Source organism: Sorex araneus, chromosome 2 (assembly GCF_027595985.1).
Source record: "Sorex araneus isolate mSorAra2 chromosome 2, mSorAra2.pri, whole genome shotgun sequence".
Lineage (NCBI taxonomy): Eukaryota > Metazoa > Chordata > Mammalia > Eulipotyphla > Soricidae > Sorex > Sorex araneus.
The window spans coordinates 68,482,898-68,501,798 of NC_073303.1; the positions used below are offsets into that span (position 1 = coordinate 68,482,898).

The window sequence follows — 18,901 nt, forward strand, 5'->3', positions numbered from 1 at the left end:
TGTTTTAATATTTTATTTGTTGGGAAGATATTTTCTATTCATAATTCTGATTATTCTCTATTCATAATTAGTCTGTTTATAGCTCCTGTATCTTCATGATGCAGTCAAGATTGGATATACGTTTCTAGAAGTTTACCTGTTTCTACTAGGCTGTCTTGACTTGTTGGCATTATTGATCATCATCATCAGTAATTTTTATTATTGTTGCTTTGTTATTTCTAGGTTTTAGTTAATTCCTGAAGATCAGCATGGCTTTTATTTTATTTTATGTTAAGACTTAAAGTCTTCTTTTTCTCTTGTAGCAATTCTTTTAATGAGTCATAAAAAGCATTCATGCAACCAATTTAGTAATTCTGCTTCATAGATTCTAGGTCAAATAATAATCCAAAATAGTCCAAAAGAGCATAAAACCTGTGCAGTAGAGTTTCTTTTTTGTAAATGTGAAACACTGCAAGTGAGTTAGTTTGCTGTAATGGACTGTTTAGTGAAATGTGGTATAGTGCCCAAAGGAGTATAGTACAAATGTTATAAAAATAACGATTATGGAAATTATCTAAAATTTTTGGCAAAGTTTGTTTAAGATGTTGGAAAACACGTGCATAACACAAATGACCTTTTTGAACCCAACTTTACAGGCTACGTGATCACTCAAACACTTATTTATCTTACCAATGTTCTCACACCTTCTAGTGTATCTTCTCCCCCACCTCCACCAAAGCTTTACTCCAATGTTATCCAGAAAGATAAATATTCAAATAACTAATTTTCTTGTCGTTCTTGCTATTCTGATTTTTTAATGGTATTTTCAGTGTATTCAAGTAAGTCAAGAAGCTGACTAAGGAAAAATAGCCTCAAAATGATATATGGGACTTCACCAGCTAAGCGGTGGTTATTATTCTAGAATGTTTTCTTGACATAATTGGGCCAATATGTATAAAAAATCTACCTGTACAACTAGGTGTAGTCTTACCAATCCACCTTTTAAACTCTGAAAAATAAGTTGTTAAAAATTCTGTTATATCGGGGCAGGAGTGATAGCACAGCGGGTAGGGTGTTTGCCTTGCACATGGCCGACCCGGGTTCGATTCCCAGCATCCCATATGGTCCCCTGAGCACAGCCAGGGGTGATTCCTGAGTGCAGAGCCAGGAGTGACCCCTGTGCATCCCCGGGTGTGACCCAAAAATTAAAAAAAAATCTGTTATAATTTGTATTATTCGCATACTTTGCAGTGGCTTCTCATAACACTATTACAATAGAGAAAAAGGCAAACCAGTAGAACAGCTAAATCATTTTCATCCATGCCTTTATCTAATTCCAGGTAGAAAAATTGATATCCTAATTGAAAACCTATTCCGTGTTAAGGGAATTAAATAGAGACCACACAGTTCCTAATTCCTAAATTCTATAATTGCCAAGTGGGAGACTTTACTTTCCAGGACATGCATTTCCATTTCCTTCCCCAAGGGACGACTACACATTATGGACATTTTTTCAGGAGCCCAGCATAAATGGGAAACATGGACAGAAGGGGTCAGACCGACTCAGACATTTGGGAGTGGTGGAATGACAGCGCATTGGATGTGCTGCATTTTCTTTTGGCTTCACCTATGCCAGAGGAAGTGAGGAGGCTGGCAGGTTTGCCAGAAACCCTAATGGCACCCACAGACTAGAAATGCAAATCCTAGCTTGTGCACAAGGCAAAAAATTCTCAGACCCACCTCACACATACTGTATCAGAAACACATAGTATTTTGACATCTTGTGATGTTTCTGATACACACTACTATTTGGGAGCAATTGATTTCTAAGGAAGATACAGTGAGTACTACTTCTATGGAGAAAGAGAGGTACAGGAACTTGTAGATGCAGAGAACAGATTGGTGGTGTCCAGAAATGGTGGTGGAGAAAGGGAATTAAGAAATGGACTAGATGGTCCAAAGGTGTGAATTTCCAGTTGCAAAAGAAATACACCCTAAAGATGCAATGTATGCCATGGTGATGATAGTTAATAATTATGTCTTATGTATTTAGAAGTTGATAAGAGACCACTGTCACGGTCATCCCATTGCACATTGATTTGCTCGATTGGGCACCAGTAAAGTCTCCATTGTGAGACTTGTAGATCTTAAAAGTTCTTGTGATGAATAAAAATGTCTGAAAATATGTGTGATAACACCAGTTGAGTAAATTTTTAGGTCATTATGTTGTACACCTAAAACTACCGTTATAAAGCAACAGTATCTCAGTTTTTAGAAAAAGAGGTATAAAGATACTAACTTCTAGTGGCAGTCACCAGAAAATCTGACATATAAAACTATTGACCTGGGGAGCTCACGGAGATGTATTCTGTTTTTATGTAATTTTGGAGTGTTTGAATTTTTATGTAACATGCGCATCTGTGTGTGCGTGTTTTAAAGGATGTTATGTAAAACAAAGTGGAGGAAAAGAAATCCTTCTGGCAAATGGGAACTTAGGTAGTCTCCACTCCCCTTCAGCCAAGTGCCTGAGAGTAAGCTGCAGTCCCACCCGCTCATGCCAGGGAAGGTGCCCGAGGAGCCTTGGATTCCCAGATGCCAGAGCTGTAAGGGGAGCGCCCCCACATTCTCTTCCGGGTGGCCAACAGGAAAGCCAAGAAGGAAATCTAGATTCTCCTTCCTACCAGGCAGTCACTGACACCCTCCGTGAATACTGTGTGGGAAACATGAGTGCCCACCCTCCCCGGGGAAGACCCCCCACACGCCCTCCCCTTCAGTGCCAGCAGACCCAAGCTGGGAACCTGGGCGTCTTCTTCCGCTTTGTTAGAAGGAAGGAGCACTTCCCTCTCTCTTCCCTTCACCACAGGCAGGTCAAAGGGAACCAGTGACAACCAGAAGGTTTCAATTACAGTCAGAGTCGCATACCACAAGATTAAGATGTCCAGCGGTTGGTGGAAAATCATTCATAATGTAAAGGAGCGTGATGGCCCAAGTGGGAAAGGCAGTCAGTGAAGATCACCATAACAGTGACCGTGGTATTAGGATTACCTGGTAGAGTTTATTACTTTTATTTGGATTATTTTTTTTCTGGAGAAAGATTTTATTTATTTATTTATTTATTTATTTATTTATTTATTTATTTATTTACTTATTTGGTTTTTGGGTCAAACCAGGCAATACACAGGGGTTACTTCTGGCTCATGCACTCAGGAATTACTCCCGGTGGTGCTCGGGGGACGCTGTGGGATGCTGGGAATTGAACCCAGGTCAGCTGTGTGCAAGGCAAATGCCCTACCTGCTGTGCTATTGCTCCAGCCCCTGGACAGAGATTTTAAAGAGGTCATCATAAAAATGGGCGGGAGGTCGAGCAACATGAGAATGCTGAAACAAAAAAATAACCTCATGAAGGAAATATTAAAAAACTGAAGAAAATTTTCTAACTTATATTTATTACAGTTAAATTAAAAGTTTGTTGTATTCACAAAAGAGCAGAATTGGAGGGGATGGAAAAACAATTAGTGAACCAAACAGAAGATGAACAATAGGAGTTACTGAGTCTGAACAACAGAGAGCAAAGAAGCTGAAAAAATAAAACTGAATGTGCAGTAGGGACCTGTGAGACTATTTCAAAAGATCTAGCAGTTTGTGTCAGCAAATTCCTGGAAGGTTCATTCATATGTTGCTGGAGGAAATGTAAGATGCTACAGCCACTCTGAAAAACAGTTCCTTAAAAAATTAAATAGGCACCCACAGTGTAATCCAATATTTTCACTTCAGAAAATTTATTCGAAACAAATAGATTTATGTTTATATTAAAACAAGTTCACAAAAGCTTAGAGCTGTTTTATTCATAATAGCCAAAAAATAGAAATGCACCAAAGGACCTACATTTAATAAATGATTAAGCAATCTGTGAAGTCACCTGGCTTGGTAAATCAATCACTTAGTAGAGCACAAGACTCTTCAGTTGTGGTACATTCCTATTATGAAATACTACTCTGCAATGAAAAAGGAATCGCCAGTGAATTATGCTACCAGGCGGGGGAAAGGCAATCCCTAAATGTTAAAAACTGCATGAGTTCAGTTTTTTAAAACCTTTTCTTAAAGATATAGGACCGCCAATCCAGGGCTTCATACATGCAAAACAAGTGCTCTGTCACTTATCCGTACCCCCAGACCTATATGAATTTTTTGAGATGGCAAAGCTATAGAAACAGAAAGCATATGAGAGAGTTCATTCTGTGTGTATTCCTTTCTGAGTGACTTCACGCAGCATAGTGAGCCAGTAATTCCCTTCCTAGGCATGCATTCAGAGTATATAAAAATTAATTAGTATTCTATGTTTGTAGCAGCATTAATCAAAATGGCATGTCCATCAGCACATGGCTTGAAGATGTGGCATATAAGCTCAAGGGACTACTCCAGTGACATAAATAGAAAAAACTGTCTCTGGGGACAAAAATGGATGGATCTTGAGGCACTAATGCTTTGTGTAAGCAAGACAATGAATGGCATATAGAAGTTGGTTTCTCTTGTATGGGGATTATGAATTACTAAAGCAAATAAACTGTTAAGAAACAAAAAAGGAATGAAGAAGTTAGTAGTTTCTAGATGTTAAGGAAAGATTGGGAATGGGAGGTAAGTGGGTATGGCCCTGAGGGAGTCTTTGCTTTTTTTGTTCTGGGACCACATTAGCATTGCTCCTGATTCAGTGCTCACGGGTGCTGGAGAATCAAACATGAGTTTCTTCCAAGCAAAACATATGCTCCTGCCCACTAAGCTATTTCTCCAACCCCAAAATGCATCACTGAGGTAATGGTCTCTATGCCAGTATGCCAGTATGCCAATACTGCCTCTTTGCCAGGGAAAATACTTTATAGTTCTAGAGTTTTTTGAGTGAAGTGAGGGAAGGATGCTAGCGATCTCAGTGCTATTTCTCACTCCCTCATGTGACTATACAATAATCTTAAAATAAAAAGTTTCCACTAAAAATAACTGAATGAGTGGGTTGCTGTGTAGTCACCAAATAGATCTTTAGTAATACATATTCTCTCAAAACAATATTTTCTACATTCAACTTTATTGTCAAGTAGTGTTCTTTAGAGACTTTCAACTTGCTGTCACCATAATGGATTATGTAATTTAGCTGGGAAAGATGATCATTTACTAGAATTTTAACGGCTTACATTACAATAAACTACAATAGGCAATGCCGGCTGTGTCTGTGTCCGTACTTTTTATCCAGGGTCTAAATAGCATCCATTCAAGTTCAATAAATCTTACTTCGGTGGTTGGACGAACAGATGAAACCAGTGTTTCACTAGTGAATAAATATTCACAATCAGTTTTCTAGAGGGAAAGGAAGTTCTCATACTTACTGTTTTCTCTAGTGTAAATACTCCCCAATGACTGGTTTCAGCTGTGACATCTCTAAATATAGAGTTCAATCCCCAGCATCCCATAGTCTCCCGAGCAACTCCAGGAATAATTCCTGAGTGCAGAGCCAGGAGTTACCCGTGAGCACTGCCAGGTGTGATCCAGAGAGAAAAAAAAAACTAACTAAAATAAAATTGCTGGGGTTGGAGCGATAGCAAAGCGGGTAGGGCATTTGCCTTGCACGTGGCCAATCCGGATTCAATTCCCAGGATCCCATATGGTCCTCTGAGCACCGCCAGGAATAATTCCTGAGTGCATGAGCCAGGAGTAACCCCTGTGCATTGCCAGGTGTGACCCAAAAAGCAAAACAATAAAATAAAATTGCTATATGTAAACTTTTTTTTTTTGCTTTTTGGGTCACACCCGGTAATGCGCAAGGGTTACTCCTGACTCTGCACTCAGGAATTACCCCTGGCGGTGCTCAGGGGACCATATGAGATGCTGGGAATCGAACCCGGGTCAGCCGCATGCAAGGCAAATGCCCTACCCGCTGTGCTATTGCTCCAGCCCCCTGTAAACTTTTTTTGATGGATTCAATCTTCATGTAAAGAGCTGATAAAAATGTGACTCACAGTGATTTTTTTTTTTGCTTTTTGGGTCACACCCAGCGATGCTCAGGGGTTACTACTCCTGGCTTTGCACTTAGGAATTACTCCTGGCGGTGCTTGGGGGACCATATGGGATGCCGGGGATCGAACCTGGGGCGGCCGCGTGCAAGGCGAACGCCCTACCCGCTGTGCTATCGCTCCGGTCCCTCACAGTGATTTTTATGGTGGAAACAGGTTAATTTTTCCTGACTTGCCTTTGTATTTCTTCTTGCGAGGTTATTACTAGTGAGAATTATATACATATGCATGTTCAATATGAAACTTTATTTTTTTAAGGGATTGCAAATGAGAGATTTCCAATAAGGCATCACTTCAAATATATGAGCGATCACACGGCCTGTGCTTGTTTCCATCTCATTGGATGCTTCTGCAAACTGTCCGAAAGAGTATTTTCCTCTTGATTTCTGCTGCAGCTGCTGCCTTGTCTGCACCCAAGCTCGTGTTCGACACCCGTGCCCGCGGGCCACGATCTCTGCTTGCTTTGGCATGGTTTATTTATTACAGAGATGTCTGTGCGTTTGGGTTGCTATAGAGATTTCAAGTCAGCTAAAGTGTCCAAGAAAACCTCAGAGAGGGCTGGTCTAGTATCTTTTGAAATAGGATGATTAGTAGATCCAGAGAGTCTCTAAAAGTATGTTGTAAAAGAACTCTCTAGGCTGAGTGGTTTGATGAGCCTCACTTGAGAGAGCAATTTTGAAAGCATCAAAAAAAAGACAAGTGGGGTGATTTCTTTGTAAACATTATTATGAGATACAGATATTAATATTCATGTCTACTTTTTAGAGGCATTGGATGTTTAGCTACTCAGTATTTATTTGTTTTGCTTTTTTTTTTTTTTTTGCTTTTTGGGTCACACCCGGCGATGCACAGGGGTTACTCCTGGCTTTACACTCAGGAATTACTCCTGTCAGTGCTCAGGGGACCATATGGGATGATGGGAATTGAACCCAGGCCAGCCACATGCAAGGCAAATGCCCTACCCGCTTTGCTATCACCTCAGCCCCTAATTACTCAGTATGTAAGCAAGACTAAGAGTAACTCAAGGTCGTTGCTTATACTGCCAATTTCAGATTTAAGACATGAGTGATTATTTGATTATTTTCTGTATTTCTGTACTTTAATATGTAGTATTTTATCATTAAAATCATATAAGGAATAATAATATTTTATTCTATAGTTAATTTTGTTTGTGTAGCATAGATTAATTACTCCATATGGAATTGAAAATTACACCCAACCAGAGTAGAGGTTGTTTAAGTTACCATTAGAGTACAGGTTGGTTAAGCTAATATTCCACATTCACTAAAGAATGAACATGGGATATTCATGGCTGAAGTCAAAATTCTTCCTAATTTTTATAGTCATCAACTAATGGACTTAGATGAAAGTCTTTGAAAGATGACGGATCTGTGAGGGTTCTTTATCACAAACTTCAAATTCTTAAATGCAAGCCCGTTATACATTTTTCAAAATCACGCTTTATTCTGGACAGCTCTCATGGTGTGACATCATCAGTCATACTCGCTGTATGTGAAAAGTCAGATTCCAGGAAACGCTGCTTTCCTGGAATTTTGTCTGCAGTCATAGCTTAGCCTTCCTCCTCCAGTACCGTTTCCTCACTTACAAATGGGAGTCTGACTGAGCAACCTCCAATGTCTTGTTCACTTAACATTCTGCAGGTAATCAGCTGGGAATGTGTAAACTAGCAGTAGGACCATCTTTTGTTTTTATTTCATTCTATTTTGTTTTCTTGAGTTTCGGCCAATGCTCAGTAGTGCTCAGAGACTCTTCCGGCTCAGTGATCGGTGCGTTGGGTGCGGGGTTTGGTTATTTCACAGAGGACTGGGCTATGCTGAGCTTGAACCCAGGACTCCAGCATGAAAAGCACGCATTCAGCCTTTTGAGCAAACATTATTAAATGCAAGGGGCAACACAGTATTTCAAATCATTAATAACAGGTTAGGGACAGTGTAAAGTAGTGGAAAGTCACTACTGATGTGTTATTATTTAAGTTTTTTCTTTTGGGGTCATACCCAGCGATGCTCAGAAGTTACTTCTGGAAGTGTTCTGAGGACCATAAGGGATGTGAGGCGTTGAACCCGGGTTCGCCCCGTGCAAGGCAAATGCCCTACCCACTATACCATCACTGTTTAAGTTTCTTTTGACTGAATCTCAGTTTTTGCTTGCTTGGATTTCAGAGGAAGTTTTCAGTAAGGTTTCTGTGATTTGAAGGAAATTTAGGGCACAACCGAACTTTGGAGATTCCATAGCAGCAAGGACGGGCAGGTGCCAACCTCATCCTTTCTCTACTGCTTTCTGAGTACTCCACATCTTCCTCTCCTGTAAGATCTCACCCTGCACTAGAATTTAAGAACTCTCCTTTACTCCAACCTGTGCCCGATTAAATGAAAATCATGAAAAAAGGTGCCAGTTAGCACAGCTTGAATGAGAATCTCAACCCTGGATTAGTTACCAGGAGTAAGGAAGTAGTTACTAGAAAATAAAGACCCCCTAAAATAACTGTAATGCACACAGCCACAATTTCGGCCATGCAAGATTTCAAACTCTAGGACACTGATAAACCAAGAGTAGCACACCAGATTGGATGAGGAGTAATTGGATAAGATGCATCCAGTCTTGATAGACAAAATATAAACACAGAGGCTTAACCTGTAACAACATTTTAGTAATCTCGTCTACAAGGGCTTAAGGGCTCCGTGGTGAGATGCAATAATCTTCACTAACTTTCTTCTAATGAAACTTTTTTTTGTTCATGCTTTTAGCAAATTATTTCTAATAAGCAATATAAAGTAAATTATTGAGGACCTGCTATCCCAAGGGGTGGTTGGGAAAATTGGAAATAATGGTGGTGGAAAGGTGCAATGGTGGTGGGATTGGTGTTGGAATATTGAATGTCTGTAATGAAACAATGACTTACTAAGGTTATTAAAATAAATAATGAAAAATAAAATAACTAACAAGATGGTTGGAGGATGTAGTAATTTTCTTAGAGGGAATTGTGACCTTTATCAAAGGAAGGAAAGGAAGAGTAGTTGGACAGTAAAATGGAAGTCCGCTAAACTATTTCAATTTTTTTCAAATTATATGAATATACACTCTTTTCCTATATGCATTAAATACACTGATGGACAATTGTTTGGTAAATGGCCATAGTTTTACTAATTCTGTGCAAGAACTCACCTGGTTCATAGCAGATGCTTAATAAATGGTTACTAAAATTATTACTTCTATCATCTAAATGAGATATTAGAAGTACAATTGAAACTTTTGCATGAACTATTTGAGATCAAAAAGGTCACTTTTGTTTTGTTATAAACATATAGAGAGCTTAAATGAGATAGTACACACTAGCAAATAGTATTTTTATTTAGTAAGAACCTAATAAGTACCAGCTACCGTCATTAGCAATTATTGTCATCTTGAAAATTCTAACATTAAACATTGTATTTTGCTATATTTTATATTAAAATTGAGATTAAAAACATATTTACAAAACTAATATTGACTTTTGTAAATCAGGAGTGAGTTATTAGAGAAATAGCTGTCTCAGACTGTGGTTCTGTCCAAAAAGCTTAATAATTAGTATGACATTCGGCAAAGGTATTTTGGAGAGAACTGTGCTTCTCACATTTCATCTCTTAAATGAAAGTTGAATAATGAAAGCTAGAATTATGCTTAGTAATTCAACAGGTTGAAAGCCTGCTCTCAATGCAGCTCTGCTCTGCTTGCCTGCTCCTATGATAACTGATAATTTGGTGACTCGCTGAGCAATTGCTCCACAGTGAACTGAAAGAGGGCCTTCATGCATGGAGCTTGGCAATACTTCAAATGGCCATGAAGAGCTATTTGAAGCATATGATAGTGGTACCAGTTGCTCGAAAGGCACATACAACTCTAATACTGATGGCTAGATTACCGGGACAGAGTAGGCCAGAGTTTGGACAGAAAGAGGGTAGCTCTTAAGTTGCTGCCCCATATAAGACGCAAATCCCACTGTCCACAAAATACATGGAATGCCAGCTCTGTCTCCCTGAATCCCTGGAAAGACTCTATATCTCTGGCCCCTTCGTATCCTTAAGTTTTCTATTCAGCCGTTTCATTTCCTGTGTGCCTAGAAGCTGTAGACGATGAGGGGCAGTGATTGTGTATCTTAAGTTCTTCGTTAGATCTGTAGTAACTGGAACTCAGAGACTCTCAACTGCTTATCGAACGATTGAGTGAATACTACTTAACCTTAGAGCAGTGAATTCTGTATAATGAGGCCATGCTTCGTCAAAATTTAAATAAAATAATTCATTTAAGTAGAAATGATTAATCAACACATCACTGGCAAATTTAGGCATTATGCCCTTCCATTTATAAGATATTTTCTTTAGGTTTAGATAAGTTTCTAATTGGAAAAGTCATAGAGAAGCTCTCAGAAACTCCACCCCCCTGTGTCATTCCTTGTCACGAGCGAATGGGTAAGCCTCTTCGTTCCCAAACACTGATGTCCTCGTGAGAGTGGCAGATCCTTGAGAGTTGTTAGTTTGGTTGCCTAACCCCGAAATGGCAATAATGGGAACCTCAGGGCTCTCTGTAGATGAGAAGGAAACTTGATGTTGACAATGTCAGTATCTTAAAACTTATCTGACACTCCAGGCCAGAGTAGAGTAAAGTACCTGACACTCCTTGCCTTGCTCGTGGCTGACCCAGATTCAATCCCTGGCACCCCATATGTTCCACTGGGCCTGCCAGGAGTGATCCCTGAGCACTGAGCCAGGAATCAGCCCCGAGCACTTCCAGGTGTGGTCCAAAACCAATAAAAATACAAAATGAAGTACTCAGCACTGGGCCTGGGGCTTCTTACGCAGTGAATACATGGTAAAGAACACCGCCAGCGTGGTGGAAACCCATATGTATATATAGCCAAGAGCAAAAAGACTGATTGTTCTTAGGGGAACTGATGTTTTACTGCACTCTTGCATATTTCTCTATACATGGATAGCAAAAATCAAAACCTTGAGTTACTGACGTAGCAAACATGTTTTCAGCTAACAGATTCGATGTGTCTGTCTTGTCCTTTAAGCCAAGCAGATGTCCTGCTCTGCTCTGGAACCCAGACTGACCCCAAGATTGGAGTCCTCTAGGGCAGCTGGCTGGCTGATGCTGGCAGCCGTGTGCTGCAGGGTTAGGATTGCTCCTTACTCTGGGCATAGAATAATCAGAGTCGAGATGGCCAGCAAACGGGGCATTGGGAAGATGTTCGGCTGGCCAAATGGTTACCCAGATTACCCACCCAAATAGCTAATGGCGCTCCTCGTGAAGCAGGGGCCTCCCATCTTGAGGTACTGCTGTTTGTGCTTGCCTTTATTTCCTGTAAAATTTAGGACCACAGGGCTGCGTTTTGGTAATGGTCAGGCCCAGGCTTGTAAAAACTGGTTCTCAAACCTGACTGTTCCCCCCAAATCCCAGGCTGTGACTGGGAATGCAGTGCAGATGTCTGCATGCTGTTCGGAACCCAGCAAATTAGAAGCTTTGGGGTTAGGCCCAGAGGAGAATTGGGGGCTTAGAAGTTACTCGAATTCTGTGATTCTCAGAAGTCTTTTTGAAAATTTTTATTTACTTATATTTTTTATTGAATCACCATGAGCTACACATACAAAGCTTTCCTGTTTGAGTTTTAGTTATACAATGATCGAACATACATCCCTCCACCAGTGCACATTCTCCACCACCTCTGTCCTCAGTATCTCCCCCCCATCCAAACCCTCCCCCTGCCTCTATAGCAGGCAATTTCTCTCTTATTCTCTCTCTCCTTTGGGGCAGTATGGTCTGCAATACAGATACTGAGAGGCCATCACATTTGGTCCCTTATCTACTTTCAGCACACGTCTCCCATCCCGAGCGATCCTCCAACCATCATTACTTAGTGATCCCTTCTCTATCCCAGCTGCCCTCTCCCCCAGCTTATGAGGCAGGCTTCCAACTGTGGCGCAATCTTCTCAGAAGTCTTAGCCGAACCTGTTGTGTGCTTTTTTCCCTTAAGTGTTTTTGTTTGCTTTGGGATCAGTAGCATTGCTAAGAAATATTCTCCAAGTTAACTACATATGAATCCTAAGTTGGGGCCGGATGGACAGTGTGTAAGGTACTAGAACCTGTGTTGAACTTTTGTTCCATTAGCCTCTGCTAATTATTGCTCTGTTCTTACTAATTGAGCTTTACTTGTGATAGTAATAGCCAATCCTCAGATGTCACTGGATTTAAATAACACTTAGGTTTACTCTCCCTTGGACTTTTTGCCCATCTCGACCCAGGTCGGTGTGGCACGAGAGACACCACAGAGGCGTGAGCGTTAGGAAGGTAACACGTGGCCCTTGCACTCCTGTGCCACAAATCCAAGCACCTCTGGGACCCTCCACGAGTCCAGAGCAGAGCACTCAGAATCCTGCTGGGCCCGGAAGGGGATGGCCTCGCGAACTCTCTAAATCAAACTTTTCCTCGTGTGACAACATTTGTCCATTTATGAACTCTCAAACCGGAAATGTGATTTTAAAGAACTGTTTCGTGACTCACAGAAGAGTTTTTCTTTTCACATCCACCGAAGGTACTTTGCATTTGAAAAAATTTTTAATGAATTCGATGAAATTACAAAGTTATTTGTAACTGGATTTCGGAAATACAGGTTTTTTTTTGTTTGTTTGTTTTTGTTTTGTTTTTGGATCACACCCGGCAATGCACAGGGGTTACTCCTGGCTCATGCACTCAGGAATCACTCCTGGTGGTGCTCGGGGGACCATATGGGATGCTGGGAATCGAACCCGGGTCAGCCTGGTGCAAGGCAAACGCCCTACCCGCTGTGCTATCGCTCCAGCCCCCGTCGGAAATACAGTTTTACCAGTGTCACTTTTCTCCTTCATTGAACCCTGAGCCCCTGGCTTCCCCCTACCTGCCCCTGCCTCCAGAGAGGCTTTTTTTTTTTAAATAGCTTTGGACACTTTGGTTTACAGTACTTTTGCCAATAGAGTTTCATGCATTTGATATTTGAAGATATATTGTGGAGATTGGTTTAAAGTTAATACTTATTTAAAATTTTGGGGGGGTTATAATATAAACTAACTTAACTTGGGAGAATCGCCACAGTGTTGCAAAAGTTTTCTATTTGTTGTTGAGGTAATTAAAGGTGACTACTGGGGCAAACATGGGCAAATATTTTCCCTTAAAGCCCCTCAAGGTTGTTACTTGCTGTTTTTTATTTATGGATGATACTAGTGGTCCAGTTCGGATAGTCCTCTTTCTCAGAATGGTTATTGAGCCTAAAGAAATGTTGGAATTCATTCACTTAGTATGACTATAAGAAAAAGCGCACAGTAAGGGGAGGGGGCATGGAGAAGGGACGGTTTAAGTGGAAGAGTCGTTCATTTGCTCGTTTCTGGGATGACGCGGGTCCTGGGGAGACCTGGAGAGTTAGCTCTGCATGTCCTCTGTCACCGCTGCTGGTTTGGGGATTTAACTTTTCTCTGGGACTGCCACATGTCTGCGGACATCAGTCGCCCCAGCATGGATAATAATCCTTAAGGGATTCAAAACATTCTGACCGCTTCATGGAAATTTCTTTTTCTTTTTTCCACTTCCTTCTTTGTGAAATAATTCCTAAGAAAATAAGACACCTTTTACTCATTAGGACTGGGGAAGAAACATTCTTCAGAGCCACAACCAGTGCTTACTGCCCTTGAAGAAAGAGTGATGTTTGACACAGAAATTCATCAATGAGGAAAGGCACATTGAATGTTTGTTGTTTGGGTTCAGCACTGAAAACTAAACAGGGGCGGTGTGTGTGTGTGTGTGTGTGTGTGTGTGTGTGTGTGTGTGTGTGCGCATGTGTGTGCACATGTGTGTTTGTGTGTGTGTATATTTGTGTGTGTGTGTGTTTGTCTGAGTGGCAGAGAGCCCAGAACTATAAGTTTGCACGCCAAGAGATGGCTCTAAATATAGCGCTGGGTGGGCAGGAAGATTGTTTCCTCATGAATGCAACTGGTGTGTGCCGACTGCTCTGACTCGGTTGGGTGGGAAGGGCGCGTTGGCCTGGCCACCCCCAGCCGCTGGCTCCACATCTGCCAGGAAGAGCCTAGAAACTGCAGCCCCAGCGTCCTCCCGTGCTCAGCCAAGAACCTAGATCCAAAACACCAAAAAACAAACAAACACACAGAACAGTCACGACCTGGCTGGTTGTTGTAACTTTGTAGGATTTAGGAGTATCATTAAATACATAACGGTGGCCAGCTTGGGAGGCAGGGAGAAGGCTTTGTGAGAGCCTGGTTTAAACATAGACTGTTTACAGGCGGGCAGGAGAAAGCATTGCTTTGCTTGTGTTTGCTTGCAAGTGCCAGCGCATTTTGCTTGGCGACTGTCTCCCTAGCAGCTTTGAAACTTGACTACCTTCCACCATGCACTAGGCAGCTTTTTGTTCTTCCCTACCTGTTTACACTTGATTCTGTTGAAAGGAGAGGGAACAGGATTAGTAGAGCAGCTTGAAAACACTAACTTTAAAAGATTGTTTCTCCATGTTCCCCCAAAGCAGAGGCAGACCAGCACCCGGATAAAGCTTAGCCAAAAGAGAAAAAAGACAGAAAACGGGGGGGGGGGGGGGGGGGACAGCCCACTGTTCACTTGTATTCAGCAATTAAATAAAATATATGGTACTTTGAAACCTCAGCTCTCAAATCAGATTGCCTTGAGGGGACAGAGAGAGCTGGTTGGATAATTATTTGGGTCCAATTCCTTGATAAAGGTTTGATAAAGGTTTACTTGATCTCACTTTGTTTTGGTCTTGGCAGAGGAGATAAAATGACAGCTTTGCAGATTAACATTGATTTGGTTTTTATGGTAAGAGCTTATTAGGCCTAAGGAAATATTGCAAAGTAGCCTGTGCATGTTACATAATGAAATCATCTACGTTGAATGCATCAGTGGTTAACATTTAAGCTTTGTGTGCAGTTGGTTCTCAAAGGCAGTGCTTCTTAACTGGAGACTGTTAACTCAATGACAGAAAGGCAGGGGAAGATTCCATGTCAGGAAAGGTTGGATGACAGTGGGCTGTAACACTCAAGGAGAGCGAAACCATTGATCTCACGGTGACCTGCTTGGTAAATAGTGATTTGTGCTGCTAAAAGACAACTAAATTGTGAGCCATGCTACTAAAAAAATTTTTTAAAGGAATATAAAATTAAACCATTAATAAGACTAAAAAATTAGCAAAAATAAAGCAGACTACCACACCTGAGCATCAATCAACTTCAACCTTCCTCCACGCCTCCTAGAAGTTCATTGTAAGAGCCAAAGAGCTACTAGAAAGTCATGACTGTCCTTGCATTAATTTTTATTTTATGCACAATATGTGTCGTGTGTACTTGGAAAATGTACAGGTGGGTGATTGACATCCCTTGATGTACTAAAAGTTTCAACTGCAATGGAACATTATACCAGTTGATCGACATAACTGGTTTCTGTGCAAACTGACAAAACCTTCCGAGCCTTCATGTTGGGAAGGAGGAGCTCATCTATGTCTGTACCTCGTGTAGGGCTCTTGTCCTGCTGCTGTAAGACCAAGAAAGGAACAGGGCCTGGAGCTGGAGCGATAGTTGCTTGCACGTGGCCAACCCAAGTTACATCCCCAGTATCCCATATGGTCCCCGGAGCACACCAGGAATAATTCCGGAGCCAGGAGTAACCCCTGGGCATAGCCATGTGGCCCAGAAACCAATTAAAAAGAAGCAGCAGCAAGGCCTGACCCTCTGATCATTTCAGCATCACAGCAGGGCGAAGCTTCTCACTGACCACCTCAGTTTTCCTTGTGACGCGCATATCACAGTCAACTGGAACTTCCACTGCATTTTCTTTCACTTCTCAAATATGTCCAGATATTAATATCCTAGCCGCAACGAAAGCTGCTTGAGAAAAAAAAATCCAGACATTTTTGGTTAACATTCTTTTGTTAAAACAAAGTTAGTAATCTTGGTTGCAAAAATAAACATTTTTCATGCCAGATTTATTAGAGCTGTTTGTTCACAACCTTTTTTTAAATTTTTCGAACTTGATCTTGATGCTAAATGATTTATCTCATAATGACCGCTTAGAGTGTCCTCAGAAATTTCACTAAACTCCTAGGATCCCGACTGTCCGGGACCTGAACCCAAGCCTTGTGTGGCGCTGGCGTTGGAGATGTAGCTAGTCAAAATCAGCCTGGGCTCGTAGTCCAGACTTCACAGCGGATTTCGAAATCTTTGTATGAGGGAAGTTGTGCTTTTCAAGGAGATAATGTTTTCCACATGTTAAAAATCATTAAAATTAATTTCTTTGTTTTTAATGTGCCTACTTAGAAAATCCAGCATGACCTATGTGGCTTGTGTTTCAAGAAGTCATACATAATGCATACTGCTTGCAGGTAACTGACCGAGGCTAAATCCCCAGCATCCACATAGCTCAACCAGGAGTGATCCATGAACACTGAGCCTTGAGTATCTGGTGCTGCCTTCAAATCAGAAGGGATTTCAGATTGCTGAGTCAGTGAGAGTTAGGAATAATTCTTAGCCCCCAATTTCCCCATTCTCGACCCATTGGCAACTATCGACCGATCTGCCTGTTGTCCATCGTCTACAAGTTGTTCACTCGAGTCATCCTGAATAAAATAAGCAGAACACTAAACGAAGGACAACCATGTGAGCAAGCTGGGTTCTGAAAAGGATTCAGCACGATAGACCATATCCACATGGTGACCAAACTCATTGAAGTTTCGAGAGAGTTCAAGATGCTGCTCTGCCTAACGTTCATCGATTTAAAGAAGGCCTTTGATTCTGTTGAGACTGAAGCAGTCATCAAAGCCCTAGCCAAACAGGGCGTTCAAACTCAGTACATCAAGATCCTCCTCAAGCTGTATTACGGATTCACCACCAGGATCTCACCATTCTACAAGGAAGTGATCATCAACGTAAGGAGAGGGGTTCGACAGGGCTACACCATTTCACCGAAACTCTTCAGTGCCACCCTCAAGAACATCATGTGACAACTGGAATGGGAAGGAATGGGAGTGAAAATAGACAGTTGGCAACTGCACCACCTCTGATTTGCTGATGATCTGGTTCTAATAACACCATACATTAGCCAAGTGGCACGAATGCTGGCCGACTTCGACTGAGCGTGGAAAAGTCGGACTGAAGCTGAATCTCACGAAGACAATGTTCATCATTTGAATATGATTAAAATTTTAGTCCTGAGACTGGAGACATAGTACAATGGGGTAAGGCACTTGCTGTGCATGTGGCAACCCGGGTCCGATCCTCAACAACACTACATATGTTCCCCTGAGCCCTGACCAGGAGGAAGCCCTGAGTACTGCTGGGTGTGACCACAAAACCAATAAAATGATATTTCAATCCTTAAGAAGTAAATTGGAACCTTCTTTGGAGGATTGAAGGATTGATCACACTCCTCATCATTAATAAATGAAGCCAGATATTCAGCTGCTTTAGATTTCCCCCAAAGAAGAATCTGACAAGAGCAAGGATTTTTGTTTTGATGTATTACTCCTGAATCCCCACTATCAAAAGCAGTGATTGAAGTGTGTAGTTAAATACTGAGAGTTGTTCAGTGAACCGTGGGATGCATGAAATTCCTGCATTCACCACTTCTTTCCAGGAAACAGGCCCCATGAGGAAAACATAAAAGACGGTGGTGGCATCTTTAACCTAGTCCGCTTCCTTTCTCCTTCATCCTCATGTCTTTTCTCCCCGCTCGACTCACCCCCATCCCCAACGTGGTGTCTTCTAACTCAGCAAGACCCCTGTCCCAGTCTTCCTTTTTCAGACCCTCCCCCTGCTCGTCTCTTTCTCCCACCTAAGAAGGAACGGAGTTCTCTGCTGCTTCCTGAGGTCCTGCCATCTAACCGGAGCTGTGGATTCTGTATAGAATTGTTAAAAGCATAGAATGTTGCTGATTCATCAGTTAGTGTCTAGGGACTCTGAGGGGACCTCGTAATATGTTAGATGGAAAGAACACCGTGAGGTCAGTCGTCCGATGGTCTGTGGGTAGAAGGTTATGATGCCCAGAGCATCTTCCGTCTACGCGGTAGGAGTTTCCTTTCCACGAAATAAAGAAACGTCTCGTTTTTATTTCATCCCATGCACTTTTCCCAGTCATATGCGAGGGCTCTGGAGGGTGGTGGATTGGAGAGAAATGCGCCTGTGAAGGTGGCCAGGGCTGGGGCATGGTGGGGGGTACTAGAGGGAGCATGGGGACCCTGGTGGGGGGGTGGTTGGCTCTGTTGGCACTTGTGGAATTGGTGTCGAAATATTGTTTGCGTAAAACCTATCAATAACTTTGCACATCACAATTATTTAATTAAATAAAAATTTTAAACATTATCAAGTGTTCAGGTTGGAAAGATAGTGCAGTGGTTAAGGTGCTTACTTTGCACGTGGCTGACCCAGGTTCAATTCCCAGCACTCCATATGGTCCCCAGTGCCCTTCCAGGAGTGATCACTGAGCGCAGAGCCAGAACTAAGCCCTGAGCACTGCCGGGTGTGGCTCCACAACCAAAGAATAAAATAAATTTGCTAAGTGCTCAATGGGTTACAGAATGGCAGTCATCATGGCTTTTTCAAATGCTCCATCATGCTTAGAGGTTAGTGTGGCCTACCACGAAGTTAGACCACAGACTCTGGATTTAGCAACTCCCAGAAACTTGACAGGAAGACAGAATTTGCTTCATATGATTAAAAACAATTTATTCAATTACTGGGTCCCTCTAGGCAGAAAGCTGGAAGTGCTGGGATCTAGGAAACAGATGTGGAAAGACCGGATTAAGCACATGTGTTAGGAAGACA

At 41.7% G+C, this 18,901-nt stretch overlaps 1 protein-coding gene across 1 annotated transcript in view; it reads left to right on the top strand.

Moving 5' to 3' along the window:
- The window catches only part of ZNF704 (zinc finger protein 704), a 214,449-nt gene that overhangs the window by 92,351 nt on the left and 103,197 nt on the right, over positions 1–18,901 (top strand). The gene's annotated exons all lie outside the window — the stretch shown is intronic.